The sequence below is a fragment of the Amblyomma mixtum genome, chromosome 3 (genome assembly GCF_055824585.1).
Source record: "Amblyomma mixtum isolate Tamu chromosome 3, ASM5582458v1, whole genome shotgun sequence".
In the NCBI taxonomy this organism is placed as follows: Eukaryota; Metazoa; Arthropoda; class Arachnida; order Ixodida; family Ixodidae; genus Amblyomma; species Amblyomma mixtum.
Window position 1 is genome coordinate 352,018,931 of NC_143014.1, and position 18,831 is coordinate 352,037,761.

Below are 18,831 nucleotides of genomic sequence, written 5' to 3' on the forward strand. Positions count from 1 at the left end.
ATTCGCTTGCGAGCCCGTGTCTACTTTCAGGGACACTACTTGGGAAGCCACCCTCGCGTGAATGACCCAATCAGCTCTGTTGCCAAGGCTGACGTCGAGTATTTCAAAACCTTCCGGAACATGGTGTCAGAAGTGGGGTTTCGTTCACGTATGCAGTAACGCGCTGATCGAAGCGGTGTCCCTGTGCTCTGCACGATGGATTTAGTGAAGCCACCGCAGCCGCTGGTGCTGTCCGGTAGCACCGCGAAGAACTGGAGCCTCTTCAAGCAGCGGTTCGAGCTGTTCCTGCAGGCCACGGAGCCGAGGAAAGAACCGCGGACGGAAGGAGCCAAAACCGCACTGCTGCTCACCGTGGCCGGGGAAGACGCCCTAGAGGTATTCAACAACTTTGTGTTTTCGGAGAACGAAAGCAAGGAAGATTATCAAACAGTTACGAAGAAGTTCGAGGAATACTGCAAACAGCAGCAAAACGAAGTGTACGAGCGTTATGTCTTTCGCTCAAGAACGCAAGCTGAGGGCGAACCCTTCGAACACTTTTCACGGGACTTGAAGAGACTGGCACGCAGCTGCAATTTTGGAACCTTGAGTGACTCCATGGTCAGGGACCAGGTTGTCTTTGGCACAAATAATCCCAAATTGCGCGAAAAGATGCTGAAAGTTAAGGACCTTACTCTACTGCGGGGGGAGGAAATTTGCAAGGCTGAAGAGGTATGCGCCGAACAAAACAATACATGGGCTCAAGCGGAGAAGCAAGTAGCACGAATTGAAACGCGCCAACAAGGCAAATTTTCAGCCTGTGAACAGTGTTCAGAGTGTCCGGAGCTAGACGAGGCCCAACGAGAACAGGAAGTTGCCCGGATAAAAACACGCAGGCAGTTCAAATGTTCTAAGTGCAACCGCTTCCACGAACGTGGCAGATGCCCAGCATTCGGCAAAACATGCTTCCGGTGCCGTGGCGCTAATCATTTTTCGGCCTGTTGCAAAAAAGTGTCTCAAGTAAGTGAAGTACGCGGCGAGCAAGAAGGTTTATTCGGGATTGCTTGCTGGTATATATAGCCTACAGGCGGCTGCATGATAACGGCCACGGGTTACAGATATCAGATATCACGGACCGGGCCCATACAAAGAGCGCATGCGCGACTGATACAATACACGGAGTAGTAGAGGTCTGATTGACTGGGGTCTGTTGTTGAACAGTGTTCTGGAGGTGCACTTTGTAACTATCGAATAACAGAGGTGTTTCGGCAGGGAACGGATTTTCAGGGCATGTGCGCATGTGAGCATAGTTCTTCTGTCTGCAAGGGAGGGTTCATTGGTTTCGACATAGAGACTATTTATGGGGGATGTTTTATATGCACCAGTTGAGAGACGTAAACCAAGGTTATGCACTGGGTCCAGTCTCTTCAGATATGATGGCCTCGCAGAGCCATACACAACGCATCCATAGTCTAGGGTGGAGCGTACAACATTCCAGTAGATTTGTAAAACACATTTTCTATCAAATCCCCACTGCTTTCGTGACAGTATTTTGAGTGTATTCAGGGATTGGGAGGCTTTCTTTTTGATAATACTTATGTGTGGCAGAAATGAGAGTTTCTTGTCAAATGTTACGCGCAAAAATTTATGTTCAGGTTTTGCTGGAAGTACAATTTCATTTAATTGCAAGGTGGGATCAGTCTGTAAACCCCTTTTGAGCGAGAAAAGGACAGCAACTGTTTTTTGTGGGGAGAACTTAAACCCATTTTTGTCTGCCCAAACCGAAAGTCTGTTTAATGTCAGTTGTATCTGTCGTTCACAGGATGGTAGGCTGGAGGATGTACATGCTATTTGAAGGTCATCGACATATAAAGAATATGTAATGGACTTTGGAAATATCTTGGCTATGGAATTTATTTTCACGAGAAACAGGGTAGTACTTAAAATACACTCCTGCGGAACCCCATTCTCCTGAATGAATTTTTTGGAAAGGGTGGAACCTAGGCGTACATGAAAGGAACGGTCAGAGAGGAAGTCTTTTAAGCAGTTGAACATCCTTCCACGGATACCTAGGTCTGCTAGGTCACGGAGTATGCCAAACCTCCAGGTGATGTCATAAGCCTTCTCCATATCAAAAAATATTGCTAGGCAGTGTTGTTTATGAATGCTTCTCTAACTGTATTTTCCAGGCGGACGACATGGTCAGTTGTCGAACAAGGTTTTTTAAAACCACATTGGTGGATGTCGAGAAGTTCATGGGTTCTAAGGACAAACATCAGCCTAATGTTCACAACGCTTTCGAACGATTTTGCGAGACAGCTTGTAAGGGCTATGGGGCTGTAACTGTTGGAGGAGGTTGGTGGTTTTCCGGGTTTCAAGAATGGTACAATATTGGCCTTTTTCCATCCTTCGGGTATTTTTCCTGACGTCCATATTTTGTTGAAAAATCTCAAAAGTGCTTCCACAGATGGCTGAGAAAGGTGTGCCAGCATTTGATAATGAATTTGATCAGGGCCGGGCACGGTCTGTTTGCCAGCAGATAAAACTGTTTATTTCATGAATTGTGATGAAACTATTGTATGCTTCATTTGTGCAGGCGCTTTTGGGGAGTCTTTGTTTCTCAGATGTGTTTTTGTATTGTAGAAATTGTTCTGTGTAGTTTGAAGAGCTGGAAACATTAGCGAAATGTTCACCTAAAATGTTTGCTTGTTCCTGTATATACTTGTTTGTGCATCAGGGGCTATAAGAAAGGGAATTGTGAAAGGGGAGAAGCTGCCATTCAGTTTGCAAACTTGCTCCCACATTTTTTTGGACGTGACGGAACTGTTTATGGATATGTAGCTTTGCCGTGAGTTTTTTTCCGTACTACGACAGATATGTCGTGCTTTTGCTCGCGCTTTTTTAAACCTTATGAGGTTCTCAGCTGTTGGATAGCTGCGAAAAATTCCCCAGGCTTTGTTCTGTTTCTTTTTTGCATCTCTGCAGTCTTGGTTATACCAAACCTTGTGGTTTTGGCGTACCACTCCCGAAGACTGAGGAATGGCTAGGCGCGCAGCAGTTATAATACAAGTTGTAATTATTTGGTTGAGATTGTCTACGCTAAGATCATCCGAAAAAATTTTATCCAGTGTGGCCTTTTCTTGAAATAGTGCCCAGTCAGCTACGTGGAGCTTCCAATGACGTGGTTTGCTAGGAATGATTGATGGTGGTGATGACAAGATGATTACTATAGGAAGGTGATCACTTTCGTATGGATTTTCAAGAACATCCCAATTAAAATCAGTAAAAACAGAGGGTGCAATAAAAAACAAGTCTATGCAACTCATTTTTCCTGAGGCTGGGTAACAATACGCAGGTTTACCTGTATTTAGCAGGCAAACGTCTTTGCACAAAATAAAATCTTCTAAAACACGACCTCTAGTGTCAGTCTGTTCACTTCCCCCAAAAAACAGAGTGGGCATTAAAATCCCCAACTACCAGCAGATATGGTTCTGGCAGCTGTTCTAAAAGTGTTTCCAAGTCATTAAGTGTAACTGTTTGGTGTGGCCCGAGATATATAGAACATATTGTAATTGTTTTGAAATGTAGGACGGTGACTGCAACAGCTTCATAGTTAGTTTGAAGTTTGATTTCGCAAGTTGCAACACTGCCTTGGATGACAATAGCAACACCTCCAGAGAGCCTGCTAGTTTGCTCTGTCAGAACAAAAGACTTTGTATTTCCTCAAAAAATTCATGTGTTTAGGACCTAGGTTCGTTTCCTGTAGGCATAAGGCCACAGAGGAAAAAGTGTCTAAAAGATCCTTTATGTCACTGTAGTTATGGAAAAGTCCACGGCAGTTCCACTGTATAAGGAACGCCATTTTCTTTGGATTTTTTTTAGGAGAAGTGGGAACCTAGGTTTCTGGTCTAGGGGGACCCGTGATTCAGGTCCTTCCTTTATTTTGGCGGTCAAGTGAGCTGTGCCACCCGTGCAGGATGGGCATGCCGGGTGATACATCCATCTTCTCGGTGGAGGCGCTGGAGGCCCGCGGGGATGCTGCGTGTGTACGAACTTCAGACCTCCTCCTAGAGGGGGTGGTCTGATCGTCCGCCGACTCAGGGGACGGCGAGACCTTTTTGGGGGTGGCAAGGCAGCGTTTGCTGACCCTGCTGGGGGCGCAGATGGCCCTGCCTGAGGCTTTGCCTGGGCAGTGGCTGGAACATGGTGCGGTGCAGCGCCCCCGCGCACCACATCAGCGAAGTTTGTTCTTGCTGTGAAGTTGAACGTGTTCTTAGCATGAAAGAGTTGTCGTGCTTCCTTGAAAGTTATGTTTTGCCTTGTATTCATTGTTATTATTTCTTTTTCATTCTTCCATGAGGGGCATGACCTGGAATAGGAGGGGTGATCACCATCACAGTTTGTGCACCGAAGTGCTGCTGCTTCACAGTTTTCAGAAACGTGTTCGTTTGAGGCACATTCTGCACGTTTCTCGGCCACGGCAGCTCTGTGAGCCATGACCATATCTCTGGCAGTTGAAACACCGTCGCGGGTTTGGGATATAGTGTCGGACATTTATCTTGAGGTAATCAACTTCTATTGATTCAGGCAGTATGCTTGAGCTGAACGTGAGGGCAAGATGTTTTGTTGCTATTTCTTTGTTTTCCTTTCTGATCTTGATGCGGTGGACATTGATGACATTCTGGTCTTTCAGACCTTCGAGCATTTCTTCTTCTGTGAGTTCAAGGAAATCGATTTCAGAGATCACTCCCTGGATGGTGTTCAAAGATCGATGTGCAGTAATTGAGACAGGTATATCCCCAATGGACACTAAGTTGGACAGTATAGAATATTGGTCGTTGTCTTTCAGTTCTAGTAGAAGGTCACCACTAGGCATTTTTTTAGCTTGTAACCTGTGCCTAAGGCACTGGTTAGGGTTCTTGTTACTATGAATGGGGTTATTGTTCGGGCGGTCTTTTCTGTTGCTTCACTGAGAACAACGTGAAACTTTGGGAACGTTTCTTTCGATTTCTGAAAGTACTGGGTAGTCACCTCGGTCCGCACTCTTTTTTGAGGGCGATCATTTGGTGAAGGGGGAGGAGCCATAAAAAATGTTGTTTTTCGGTCATGGTGCCAGCCACCCACCATGGAGCCCACCGAGGGGACGGGACAGGAACTTGCAAGCAAGCCCTGCCCACGCCAGCTGTACACCTCAACTATAACCCAATATGACGCAACTCAGGGTAGTTGGCCACAAAAGGTTAACCCTAGCCACCTATGAAAAGTGAAAAAAAAAAAAACGAAGAAAAGAGTTGTAAGAAAGAGATAGGAAAGTTAAAGATTGAGGGGAGGACAGGAAAAGGCGACTGCCGATTTCCCCTGGTCGGGTCAGGAAGGAGTTGCCGTCTACAGGAAGCTGGGGCCAAAGTGGTGTGTTGCCTCTGCCGAGGGGCCTTAAGGGTCCAAACGCTCAGCATTGGCTCAACCACCAGGATCCCCTTTTCCCCGGACACGGCGATGCCACGCACGGCTAAGCGCGGATGCTCGGGTCCGTGGTGACGCATTGTTCACCATCATCCCTCTGCGGGGATGTCCCTGCGGATGCTCGAGTTAACCCCGTGGTGTCGCCACTCACCAACGTCTGCATGCTTCAGACGCCCCCATGCGGGGAGGTAACCTATAAAGTAACTAACACAAAAATCTTGAGAGACAAATACACTGTCACTTAAGTGACAGGTTTTGCATGTTTTAGAATTTATGCAGTGTAACTTGTGCCCAAATATGTGTGTTTCACTGCTAACTTTTATTGCAAGAACAACACCAGGAAGCAAGCTTCGCGTCCGTATATAATGTGCACGTTTTGCTTAACTCCAACAGTCATGTTTTCCAATACAGCAAAAACCTTTTTACATGGGGAGAATTAGGGTTCAGATTTGACGTCTATTTCAGACTGTCTTGCACACACCAGGCACAGACAGCTGCGTTTCATGATATGCAACGCATGTAGGTGTGGCTTAGGACAGCTGTGCTTAGTCCTTTTATCACGACACCAAAACATGGTAGATGCGGTCTGGAAAGGCGTGCGACATTATTCTGACTATGTCAAGCACAGCACCCAATTCCTTCCCATCAAAAGCGGTCAGGCCATCATGGTGAAGGGGCTTTCCTTGTGAAGAGATCCTGGCCTGATTTTCAGAGTTTTGCAATTATGCCGATAAGCAGTTCAACAGATCCTCCACAAGCTCACAATATTTAGTTGTAGCTGCTTGTGCGCTGTAGACTGTTTGCACTTACCTCTTCCATTGAGCCCTCGCTTTCACATGAATCGTCACTGTCTGACGGCGGTGGTGGTATTGGAACCCTCTTGCCACACATTTCGGCTTCATCTTTGGTTTCTGCATGATTCACAACAAACTCAGCGTGAAAAGCTGAAAAAATAACACGTGTGGCATAAATAATTTCACTTACCTTATAGGCACACAACTTGGGCCTTGAAAAATCCCCTTTGTTTGTCGTCCTGCCAGAACACTTCATACCACCTGCTTGAGGAAAAGTCATGAACGTTTCTCGGCTTGAATGAATGAAATTCTTCGGTGGCGATAACGGCTTTGCGGTTATCATCGCAGAAGCGCACGTACGCGTACCTGATAGTAAACTGCCCGCAAGATCCTCGCTTAATCCAATGCAGTGCGATCACGCATGTGCGAGGATGAAAACGGTGCACACACACATGACACGATGGTGACGATAGCATTGGCGATTTGGCGATGGCAATGTAGGTAGGTTGTTTTGCTTATACACAAAACAATGTCATGTTTAATTATTTAAATAGCTTCATGTTTTATATAAAATTCACTTGCAAAACTGTTTATGTAGCTTATGGCGTCAAATTAAAAAGGAACAAACAGATCACTTTGGCCGAGTAGCTATAGCTTGATTGCTTCACCTTAAGTCGAAGCCTGAAGGATGCTTGTGGCCATTTTGGTGCATGTGGTTGTCCGCGGTAGTACCTATCGTTTCTTTAATTGATCGCTCTAAACATGAGTGGTAGTCAACGCGCCTCTGTTCGCAGCGATACTACCGGCTCGGTTCATCCTTGTGCGAAAAAGTGCAGACATTATCCGGAGCATGGACAGCCTTACGTGGTGCCGCGTACTACGCTCCACTACCAAAAAATACACTTGTCATTTCAATACAGCAAATACAACAATAAAGTCGTCATTTCAAAAGCAGTATGTGCATGCCGCCATTTGAAGGCTGTGCCTTCAAAATTGAGTTCTGAAGGCAACCCCACTACATTGTGCTGGCTCCCTTCATTGCATAGCGATAACAAGGAGCAGAACATTGCATGGGAAGCTGTCTGATGTCATGGCAAGGCACATGGTTTTGTGTATGTTATGCAAAACATGACTGATTGTACTGTGAGGGAAACACAAAAGAAATTGAAGGTGAAGGTGAAGATTCAAAAGTGAACTGAAATAGATAGTAATGCATTGTGCATTGAAGGGACAGGCGAAGGAAGTTGCCCAGGAATTACCGCTTTTGGCACATTCAAATGATGGAGAAGAATATTTCATTCATGAACTGAAATAGATAGTAACCCATTGTGCAGTCAAGGGATACGTGAGGGAAGTTGCCCCGTATACCACTTTTGGCACATTCATATGATAGAGAGAAGAATATTTCATTCATGAACGTAAGAAGAATATTTCATTCATGAACTTAAATAGTTACTAACGCATTGTGCAGTGAAGGGATAGGTGAGAGAAGTTTCCCAGGAATTAGCGCTTTTGGCATATTCAGATGATGGTGAGAAGAGTATTTCATTCACGAACTGAAATAGATAGTAACCCATTGTGCAGTCAAGGGATACGTGAGGGAAGTTGCCCCGTAATTACCACTTTTGGCACATTCATATGATGGAGAGAATATATCATTCATGAACTTAAATAGTTACTAACGCATTGTGCAGTGAAGGGACAGGCGAAGGAAGTTGCCCAGGAATTACCGCTTTTGGCACATTCAAATGATGGAGAGAAGAATATTTCATTCATGAACTGAAATAGATAGTAACCAAGGAATACGTGAGGGAAGTTGCCCCGTAATTACCACTTTTGGAACATTCATATGATGGAGAGAAGAATATTTCATTCATGAACTTAAATAGTTACTAACGCATTGTGCAGTGAAGGGATAGGCGAGAGAAGTTTCCCAGGAATTAGCGCTTTTGGCATATTCAGATGATGGTGAGAACAGTATTTCATTCATGAACTTAAATAGTTACTAACGCATTGTGTAGTGAAGGGATAGGCGAGAGAAGTTTCCCAGGAATTAGCACTTTTGGCACATTCATATGATGGAGAGAAGAATATTTCATTCATGAACTGAAATAGATAGTAACGCATTGTGCAGTGAAGGGATACGTGAGAAGTTGCCCCGTAATTACCACTTTTGGCACATTCATATGATGGAGAGAAGAATATTTCATTCATGAACTTAAATAGTTACTAACGCATTGTGCAGTGAAGGGATAGGCGAGAGAAGTTTCCCAGAAATTAGCGCTTTTGGCATATTCAGATGATGGTGAGAAGTGTATTTCATTCATGAACTTAAATAGTTACTAACGCATTGTGCAGTGAAGGGATAGGCAAGAGAAGTTTCCCAGGAATTAGCACTTTTGGCACACTGATATGATGAGAAGAATATTTCATTCATGAACTGAAATATATAGTAACTCATTGTGCAGTCAAGGGATATGTGAGGGAAGTTGCCCTGGAATTACCACTTTTGGCACATTCAGATGATGGTGAGAAGAGTATTTCATTCATGAACTGAAATAGTTATTAACGCATTGTGCAGTGAAGGGATAGGCAAGAGAAGTTTCCCAGGAATTAGCACTTTTGGCACATTCATATGATGAGAAGAATATTTCATTCATGAACTGAAATAGATAGTAACCCATTGTGCAGTCAAGGGATACGTAAGGGAAGTTGCCCTGGAATTACCACTTTTCGCGCATTCAGATGATGGTGAGAAGAGTATTTGATTCATGAACTGAAATAGTTATTAACGCATTGTGCAGTGAAGGGGTAGGCAAGAGAAGTTTCCCAGGAATTAGCGCTTTTGGCACATTCATATGATGAGAAGAATATTTCATTCATGAACTGAAATAGATAGTAACCCATTGTGCAGTCAAGGGATACGTGAGGGAAGTTGCCCTGCAATTACCACTTTTGGCGCATTCAGATTATGGTGAGAAGAATATTTCATTCATAAACTTAAGTAAGACATGATGTTGGGCTAGTCGGTTCATGGTTCATGGTTAGAGTTACTAACGCATTGTGCAGTGAAAGGATAGGCAAGAGCAGTTTCCCAGGAAATGGCGCTTTTGGCATATGCAGATGATGGTGAGAAGAGTATTTAATTCATGAACTGATATAGTTACTAACGCATTTTGCAGTGAAGGGATAGGCGAGAGAAGTTTCCCTGGAATTACCACTTTTGGCACATTCATATGATTGAGAGAAGAATATTTCATTCATGAACTTAAATAGTTACTAACGCATTGTGCAGTGAAGGGATAGGCAAGAGAAGTTTCCCAGGAATTAGCGCTTTTGGCATATTCAGATGATGGTGAGGAGAGTATTTCATTCATGAACTGAAATAGTTACTAACGCATTGTGCAGTGAAGGGATAGACGAGAGAAGTTTCCCAGGAATAAGCACTTTAGGCACATTCATATGATGAGAAGAATATTTCATTCATGAACTGAAATAGATAGTAACCCATTGTGCAGTCAAGGGATACGTGAGGGAAGTTGCCCTGGAATTACCGCTTTTGGCACATTCAGATGATGGTGAGAAGAGTATTTCATTCATGAACTTAAATAGTTACTAACGCATTGTGCAGTGAAGGGATAGGCAAGAGAAGTTTCCCAGGAATTAGCGCTTTTGGCATATTCAGATGATGGTGAGGAGAGTATTTCATTCATGAACTGAAATAGTTACTAACGCATTGTGCAGTGAAGGGATAGGCGAGAGAAGTTTCCCAGGAATTAGCACTTTTGGCACATTCATATGATGAGAAGAATATTTCATTCTTGAACTGAAATAGATAGTAACCCATTGTGCAGTCAAGGGATACGTGAGGGAAGTTGCCCTGGAATTACCACTTTTGGCACATTCATATGATGGAGAGAAGAATATTTCATTCATGAACTGAAATAGTTCATAACGCATTGTGCAGGGAAGGGATAGGCAAGAGAAGTTTCCCAGGAATTAGCGCTTTTGGCATATTCAGATAATGGTGAGAAGAGTATTTCATTCATGAACTTAAATAGTTACTAACGCATTGTGCAGTGAAGGGTTAGGCAAGAGAAGTTTCCCAGGAATTAGCGCTTTTGGCATATTCAGATGATGGTGAGAAGAGTATTTCATTCATGAACTTAAATAGTTACTAACGCATTGTGCAGTGAAGGGATAGGCAAGAGAAGTTTCCCAGGAATTAGTGCTTTTGGCATATTCATATGATGGAGAGAAGAATATTTCATTTATGAACTGAAATAGTTACTAACGCATTGTGCAGTGAAGGGATAGGCAAGAGAAGTTTCCCAGGAATTAGCGCTTTTGGCATATTCAGATGATGGTGAGAAGAGTATTTCATTCATGAACTGAAATAGTTACTAACGCATTGTGCAGTGAAGGGATAGGCGAGAGAAGTTTCCCAGGAATTAGCACGTTTGGCACATTCATATTATGAGAGGAATATTTCATTCATGGACTGAAATAGATAGTAACCCATTGTGCAGTCAAGGGATATGTGAGGGAAGTTGCCCTGGAATTACCACTTTTGGCACATTCAGATGATGGTGAGAAGAGTATTTCATTCATGAACTTAAATAGTTACTAACGCATTGTGCAGTGAAGGGATAGGCGAGAGAAGTTTCCCAGGAATTAGCACTTTTGTCACATTCAGATGATGGAGAGAAGAATATTTCATTCATGAATTGAAATAGATAGTAACACATTGTGCAGTGAATGGTAGAGAGAGGATGTGGTAGATGGTACTTGGCGATCACAAAAGGAACAAGGGAGGGGAAAACCTCAGGTTGCTTGAGCCAACGTTTCGACAAGGGGACTTGTCTTCGTCTGGGCAAAGCGTTCATCATTGGCAGGGATTAAACAGGGCCTTCGCTCCGAGGACGAAGGCCCCGGGGGGGGGGGGGGGAAGGAAAGTGATGTGAGAGGGGATGCGTGTCAGGAAGGGGAGGGAGGTGAATCTTGATTCCTTAAGCTGCAATAGTGGAAAAACTTATATCCGGGGGTGTATAATGAACAAAGGCTTTGAAGGGGCTGCGACGGGGGGAAGGCGCTGGGTGGACCTGAAAAATTCAGATAAGAGGATTAGTCAGCGTGGTACAGGGAAATGAGAACAAGGCAAACAAAATAGGCTGGCACTGGAAGGAGGGGAATTTCCAAGGAAGGGGGGCATTTCCAAGGGACAGTTTCATTGTCACATTGGGGAGAAGAGCCAGAGTGCTTGAAAGTGTGACGTGAAGTCCTTTGCTTGTGCCCTGGTTAAGGTAGCCCTGTCGTTGTGACCCTGTCATTTCTTCCCATGTGTCCACATAGGTCAAAAAGTCTTTGATGCAATTTTCATGGGACTTGCCTGGTCTTAGTGCATGAGAACTGCACCTTGAAGTCATTGCTGCAATTCATGCTCTCATCTAGTCCAGGAAGGCAACAGTGGCGACTGACTTTCCACACTGCCTCTCAATTTCGTCTTTGTACAAGAAAAGGCCTTGTAAGGCTTCATTACTGAAAAGGCGAAATGCATAGCTCACCCTCATTTTATCAAATCCATTTGGATGCACAACTGATTTATTCACATCTGGCATTGCTTTCAGGGTAGTATCGTGCCTCCCATTATCACATTGACGGGCACGGTCCAAATGATCAACACAAGCGCGTCCTTCAGGTAGCTTCAAACCAGTTTGCACAAACCTATTCGTATTACGTTGTCGGGCCAGTGATTTGTTCCGCCGTCAAACAACCCTAAATCCGCCTTGTGCGGTAGAAGCCCATTTGTGGCCCTTTTTTTAGGATAAAACAAACTTTATTCTTCTACCTGAAGAATGTTGAAGAGAGGACACTAAAATCTGCTAGGCAGGGCTGCAATCCCTTGTGGCCGACCGTTTGTTTAGTAGTAATCGCGCAAGCCGCGCTCTGGCGGCGGCCTACCACTCCCCAGAGCACTGAGCCTCTTCGGCTGTTCTTGAGCTGCTGTCAACGGTTCCCCGCTGCCGCTGGCTCTGCTGCGGACCAGTCGCAGAAAGTTCGGGCTGACGTTTGCCTGGTCTGCGGCCACTCCAAGCTTCTCCACTTGGCGGATAAGCCACTGGCTGCCGAACTGCTGCTGGGTTCAGCTGCTGTCAATGCTGCCCCGCCGCCACCGTTGGCTGTGCTGCTGACCAGTCGCAGACACTTCGGGCTAACATTCGCCTGGTCTGCGACGGGCATCGGATGGTTGGTCGCAGTGCTCTGCTGCCAGTCCAAGCTTCCCCGCTCGGCGGATAAGCCATGGTCCGCTGAACTGTTGCTTGGGTGCCCTCCACATCCTACCGTTCCTTGGGCTCGGGGAGGATGGGGAGGGCGTGTGCACGGCGTACCTTAAATTCCGGGACCTCCAACGTTACGTCCTGTTCAGGCCTGTCTGGGCAGCTGGCAATGTGCCTGGGCAGGTCCGAACTGCATTTAGTGACGTGACTGTCCTTCTTGCTTCGCTTTATTCGTTGTTGCGGATTGTAAGGACATCTGACGAGGTCGTCCTTCAAGTCGCTGTAGATGCCCATTCTGTGTACAGACATGCTAGTGCTGCTTTCAATGATGACTCGCTTCGTGTTAAAAATCCGTGCGTCCGCAGTTGATGCGCGCCGCGACCACTTGGTGCTCACTGCGTCACAGTTGGCACATGCCTGACGTGCAGGCTGTTAACTGTTTTCCAGAAAGTATGTGACATTTAGCAATAATTTGAAACAGGCCATGTGCAAATATGCACAACTACACTCATGGAATGTATTGACATTTTTATACCTGCACGTACTGGTCAAAAATGCTTTCTAAGCTGCTTTTCTAGTCTTCAGCATGCATCTACAGCATTTTAGACATTTTTTGGCTTCTATAAATGCTAAAAAGGCATCATAGTGCATATGGCAGGAATATTACAGTATATCAGGCTAGAGAACCTTTCTATTAATTGAGTTCTTCAACAATACGCCGCGCCCTCGGCGTATTGTTCGCTTGGCCTCAGCATCGTCGCCACCTGCCTGTTCCATGGCAGAAATCCTTGAGCCTCGGAGCCAAGAGAGCCGATTAGAAAATTCTCGAGCTACAGCAGCTTTGCTTTCTTCCCTTAGTAAGAGAATGTGTCTACTTAGGGCAGGTAGTGACCGCTGATCCGGATCACGAGAGGGAAAGAACCAGAAGAATAAGAATGGGGTGGAGCGCATACGGCAGGTTCTCTCAGATAATGAATAGCAGTCTGCAAATAACACTCGAAAGAAAAGTCTACAACAGCTGTATCTTACCGGTACTTACCTATGGGGCAGAAACGTGGAGGCTAACAAAATGTGATCAGCGTTTCTGCCCCATAGGGGAGTACCGGTAAGATACAGCTATTGGTAAGATACAGCTACAAGATATTGGTAAACTGTCATTCATTCATTCATGTCATTCAGCTGCATTTCTGGGATGTAAAGCTGGGAGCAGGCTGAGTGAATCTGTGTAGATGATGTTGTTTTTGATAGTGTTACTTATTGTACCAACAGCTATAGAAACAGCATAACATTTGGCAGTGAAAATAGACATACAGTTTGGCAGTCTTACTATTTTTTTCCAGTCTCCTTGTGCTACCGCGCTTCCGACATAATTAGCTGTTTTTGAGCCATCAGTGTAAAATTCTGTGTGGTATGCATATTTTTCTTGCAATGTCAAGTATTCCTGTAGTATGTGTTCGCGTGGCGTTTGTTTTTTCTGAAAAAGCGTTAATGTAACGTCACATACAGTGGGCAGGCTGTACCACGGGGAAGTGGGTCGTGCACTGAGGTGACGTCAGGAAGGGTATCCAGTAATCCTAAACTCTGGCAACTATCCTCGATGCGGAGTAGTAGAGGTCTGATTGACTGGGGTCTGTTGTTGAACAGTGTTCTGGAGGTGCACTTTGTAACTATCGAATAACAGAGGTGTTTCGGCAGGGAACGGATTTTCAGGGCATGTGCGCATGTGAGCATAGTTCTTCTGTCTGCAAGGGAGGGTTCATTGGTTTCGACATAGAGACTATTTATGGGGGATGTTTTATATGCACCAGTTGAGAGACGTAAACCAAGGTTATGCACTGGGTCCAGTCTCTTCAGATATGATGGCCTCGCAGAGCCATACACAACGCATCCATAGTCTAGGGTGGAGCGTACAACATTCCAGTAGATTTGTAAAACACATTTTCTATCAGATCCCCACTGCTTTCGTGACAGTATTTTGAGTGTATTCAGGGATTGGGAGGCTTTCTTTTTGATGATACTTATGTGTGGCAGAAATGAGAGTTTCTTGTCAAATGTTACGCGCAAAAATTTATGTTCAGGTTTTGCTGGAAGTACAATTTCATTTAATTGCAAGGTGGGATCAGTCTGTAAACCCCTTTTGAGCGAGAAAAGGACAGCAACTGTTTTTTGTGGGGAGAACTTAAACCCATTTTTGTCTGCCCAAACCGAAAGTCTGTTTAATGTCAGTTGTATCTGTCGTTCACAGGATGGTAGGCTGGAGGATGTACATGCTATTTGAAGTTCATCGACATATAAAGAATATGTAATGGACTTTGGAAATATCTTGGCTATGGAATTTATTTTCATGAGAAACAGGGTAGTACTTAAAATACACTCCTGCGGAACCCCATTCTCCTGAATGAATTTTTTGGAAAGGGTGGAACCTAGGCGTACATGAAAGGAACGGTCAGAGAGGAAGTCTTTTAAGCAGTTGAACATCCTTCCACGGATACCTAGGTCTGCTAGGTGACGGAGTATGCCAAACCTCCAGGTGGTGTCATAAGCCTTCTCCATATCAAAAAATATTGCTAGGCAGTGTTGTTTATGAATGCTTCTCTAACTGTATTTTCCAGGCGGACGACATGGTCAGTTGTCGAACAAGGTTTTTTAAAACCACATTGGTGGATGTCGAGAAGTTCATGGGTTCTAAGGACAAACATCAGCCTAATGTTCACAACGCTTTCGAACGATTTTGCGAGACAGCTTGTAAGGGCTATGGGGCTGTAACTGTTGGAGGAGGTTGGTGGTTTTCCGGGTTTCAAGAATGGTACAATATTGGCCTTTTTCCATCCTTCGGGTATTTTTCCTGACGTCCATATTTTGTTGAAAAATCTCAAAAGTGCTTCCACAGATGGCTGAGAAAGGTGTGCCAGCATTTGATAATGAATTTGATCAGGGCCGGGCACGGTCTGTTTGCCAGCAGATAAAACTCTGTTTATTTCATGAATTGTGATGAAACTATTGTATGCTTCATTTGTGCAGGCGCTTTTGGGGAGTCTTTGTTTCTCAGATGTGTTTTTGTATTGTAGAAATTGTTCTGTGTAGTTTGAAGAGCTGGAAACATTAGCGAAATGTTCACCTAAAATGTTTGCTTGTTCCTGTATATACTTGTTTGTGCATCAGGGGCTGTAAGAAAGGGAATTGTGAAAGGGGAGAAGCTGCCATTCAGTTTGCAAACTTGCTCCCACATTTTTTTGGACGTGATGGAACTGTTTATGGATATGTAGCTTTGCCGTGAGTTTTTTTCCGTACTACGACAGATATGTCGTGCTTTTGCTCGCGCTTTTTTAAACCTTATGAGGTTCTCAGCTGTTGGATAGCTGCGAAAAATTCCCCAGGCTTTGTTCTGTTTCTTTTTTGCATCTCTGCAGTCTTGGTTATACCAAACCTTGTGGTTTTGGCGTACCACTCCCGAAGACTGAGGAATGGCTAGGCGCGCAGCAGTTATAATACAAGTTGTAATTATTTGGTTGAGATTGTCTACGCTAAGATCATCCGAAAAAATTTTATCCAGTGTGGCCTTTTCTTGAAATAGTGCCCAGTCAGCTACGTGGAGCTTCCAATGACGTGGTTTGCTAGGAATGATTGATGGTGGTGATGACAAGATGATTACTATAGGAACGTGATCACTTTCGTATGGATTTTCAAGAACATCCCAATTAAAATCAGTAAAAACAGAGGGTGCACTAAAAAACAAGTCTATGCAACTCATTTTTCCTGAGGCTGGGTAACAATACGCAGGTTTACCTGTATTTAGCAGGCAAACGTCTTTGCACAAAATAAAATCTTCTAAAACACGACCTCTAGTGTCAGTCTGTTCACTTCCCCCAAAAAACAGAGTGGGCATTAAAATCCCCAACTACCAGCAGATATGGTTCTGGCAGCTGTTCTAAAAGTGTTTCCAAGTCATTAAGTGTAACTGTTTGGTGTGGCCCGAGATATATAGAACATATTGTAATTGTTTTGAAATGTAGGACGGTGACTGCAACAGCTTCATAGTTAGTTTGAAGTTTGATTTCGCAAGTTGCAACACTGCCTTGGATGACAATAGCAACACCTCCAGAGAGCCTGCTAGTTTGCTCTGTCAGAACAAAAGACTTTGTATTTCCTCAAAAAATTCATGTGTTTAGGACCTAGGTTCGTTTCCTGTAGGCATAAGGCCACAGAGGAAAAAGTGTCTAAAAGATCCTTTATGTCACTGTAGTTATGGAAAAGTCCACGGCAGTTCCACTGTATAAGGAACGCCATTTTCTTTGGATTTTTTTTAGGAGAAGTGGGAACCTAGGTTTCTGGTCTAGGGGGACCCGTGATTCAGGTCCTTCCTTTATTTTGGCGGTCAAGTGAGCTGTGCCACCCGTGCAGGATGGGCATGCCGGGTGATACATCCATCTTCTCGGTGGAGGCGCTGGAGGCCCGCGGGGATGCTGCGTGTGTACGAACTTCAGACCTCCTCCTAGAGGGGGTGGTCTGATCGTCCGCCGACTCAGGGGACGGCGAGACCTTTTTGGGGGTGGCAAGGCAGCGTTTGCTGACCCTGCTGGGGGCGCAGATGGCCCTGCCTGAGGCTTTGCCTGGGCAGTGGCTGGAACATGGTGCGGTGCAGCGCCCCCGCGCACCACATCAGCGAAGTTTGTTCTTGCTGTGAAGTTGAACGTGTTCTTAGCATGAAAGAGTTGTCGTGCTTCCTTGAAAGTTATGTTTTGCCTTGTATTCATTGTTATTATTTCTTTTTCATTCTTCCATGAGGGGCATGACCTGGAATAGGAGGGGTGATCACCATCACAGTTTGTGCACCGAAGTGCTGCTGCTTCACAGTTTTCAGAAACGTGTTCGTTTGAGGCACATTTTGCACGTTTCTCGGCCACGGCAGCTCTGTGAGCCATGACCATATCTCTGGCAGTTGAAACACCGTCGCGGGTTTGGGATATAGTGTCGGACATTTATCTTGAGGTAATCAACTTCTATTGATTCAGGCAGTATGCTTGAGCTGAACGTGAGGGCAAGATGTTTTGTTGCTATTTCTTTGTTTTCCTTTCTGATCTTGATGCGGTGGACATTGATGACATTCTGGTCTTTCAGACCTTCGAGCATTTCTTCTTCTGTGAGTTCAAGGAAATCGATTTCAGAGATCACTCCCTGGATGGTGTTCAAAGATCGATGTGCAGTAATTGAGACAGGTATATCCCCAATGGACACTAAGTTGGACAGTATAGAATATTGGTCGTTGTCTTTCAGTTCTAGTAGAAGGTCACCACTAGGCATTTTTTTTAGCTTGTAACCTGTGCCTAAGGCACTGGTTAGGGTTCTTGTTACTATGAATGGGGTTATTGTTCGGGCGGTCTTTTCTGTTGCTTCACTGAGAACAACGTGAAACTTTGGGAACGTTTCTTTCGATTTCTGAAAGTACTGGGTAGTCACCTCGGTCCGCACTCTTTTTTGAGGGCGATCATTTGGTGAAGGGGGAGGAGCCATAAAAAATGTTGTTTTTCGGTCATGGTGCCAGCCACCCACCATGGAGCCCACCGAGGGGACGGGACAGGAACTTGCAAGCAAGCCCTGCCCACGCCAGCTGTACACCTCAACTATAACCCAATATGACGCAACTCAGGGTAGTTGGCCACAAAAGGTTAACCCTAGCCACCTATGAAAAGTGAAAAAAAAAAAACGAAGAAAAGAGTTGTAAGAAAGAGATAGGAAAGTTAAAGATTGAGGGGAGGACAGGAAAAGGCGACTGCCGATTTCCCCTGGTCGGGTCAGGAAGGAGTTGCCGTCTACAGGAAGCTGGGGCCAAAGTGGTGTGTTGCCTCTGCCGAGGGGCCTTAAGGGTCCAAACGCTCAGCATTGGCTCAACCACCAGGATCCCCTTTTCCCCGGACACGGCGATGCCACGCACGGCTAAGCGCGGATGCTCGGGTCCGTGGTGACGCATTGTTCACCATCATCCCTCTGCGGGGATGTCCCTGCGGATGCTCGAGTTAACCCCGTGGTGTCGCCACTCACCAACGTCTGCATGCTTCAGACGCCCCCATGCGGGGAGGTAACCTATAAAGTAACTAACACAAAAATCTTGAGAGGCAAATACACTGTCACTTAAGTGACAGGTTTTGCATGTTTTAGAATTTATGCAGTGTAACTTGTGCCCAAATATGTGTGTTTCACTGCTAACTTTTATTGCAAGAACAACACCAGGAAGCAAGCTTCGCGTCCGTATATAATGTGCACGTTTTGCTTAACTCCAACAGTCATGCTTTCCAATACAGCAAAAACCTTTTTACATGGGG

At 44.9% G+C, this 18,831-nt stretch overlaps 1 pseudogene; it reads right to left on the reverse strand.

The window, feature by feature from the left end:
* Positions 1-5,996: 5,996 nt before the first annotated feature.
* On the reverse strand, positions 5,997-18,022 carry LOC149356378 (uncharacterized; annotated as a pseudogene).
* Positions 18,023-18,831: the final 809 nt, after the last annotated feature.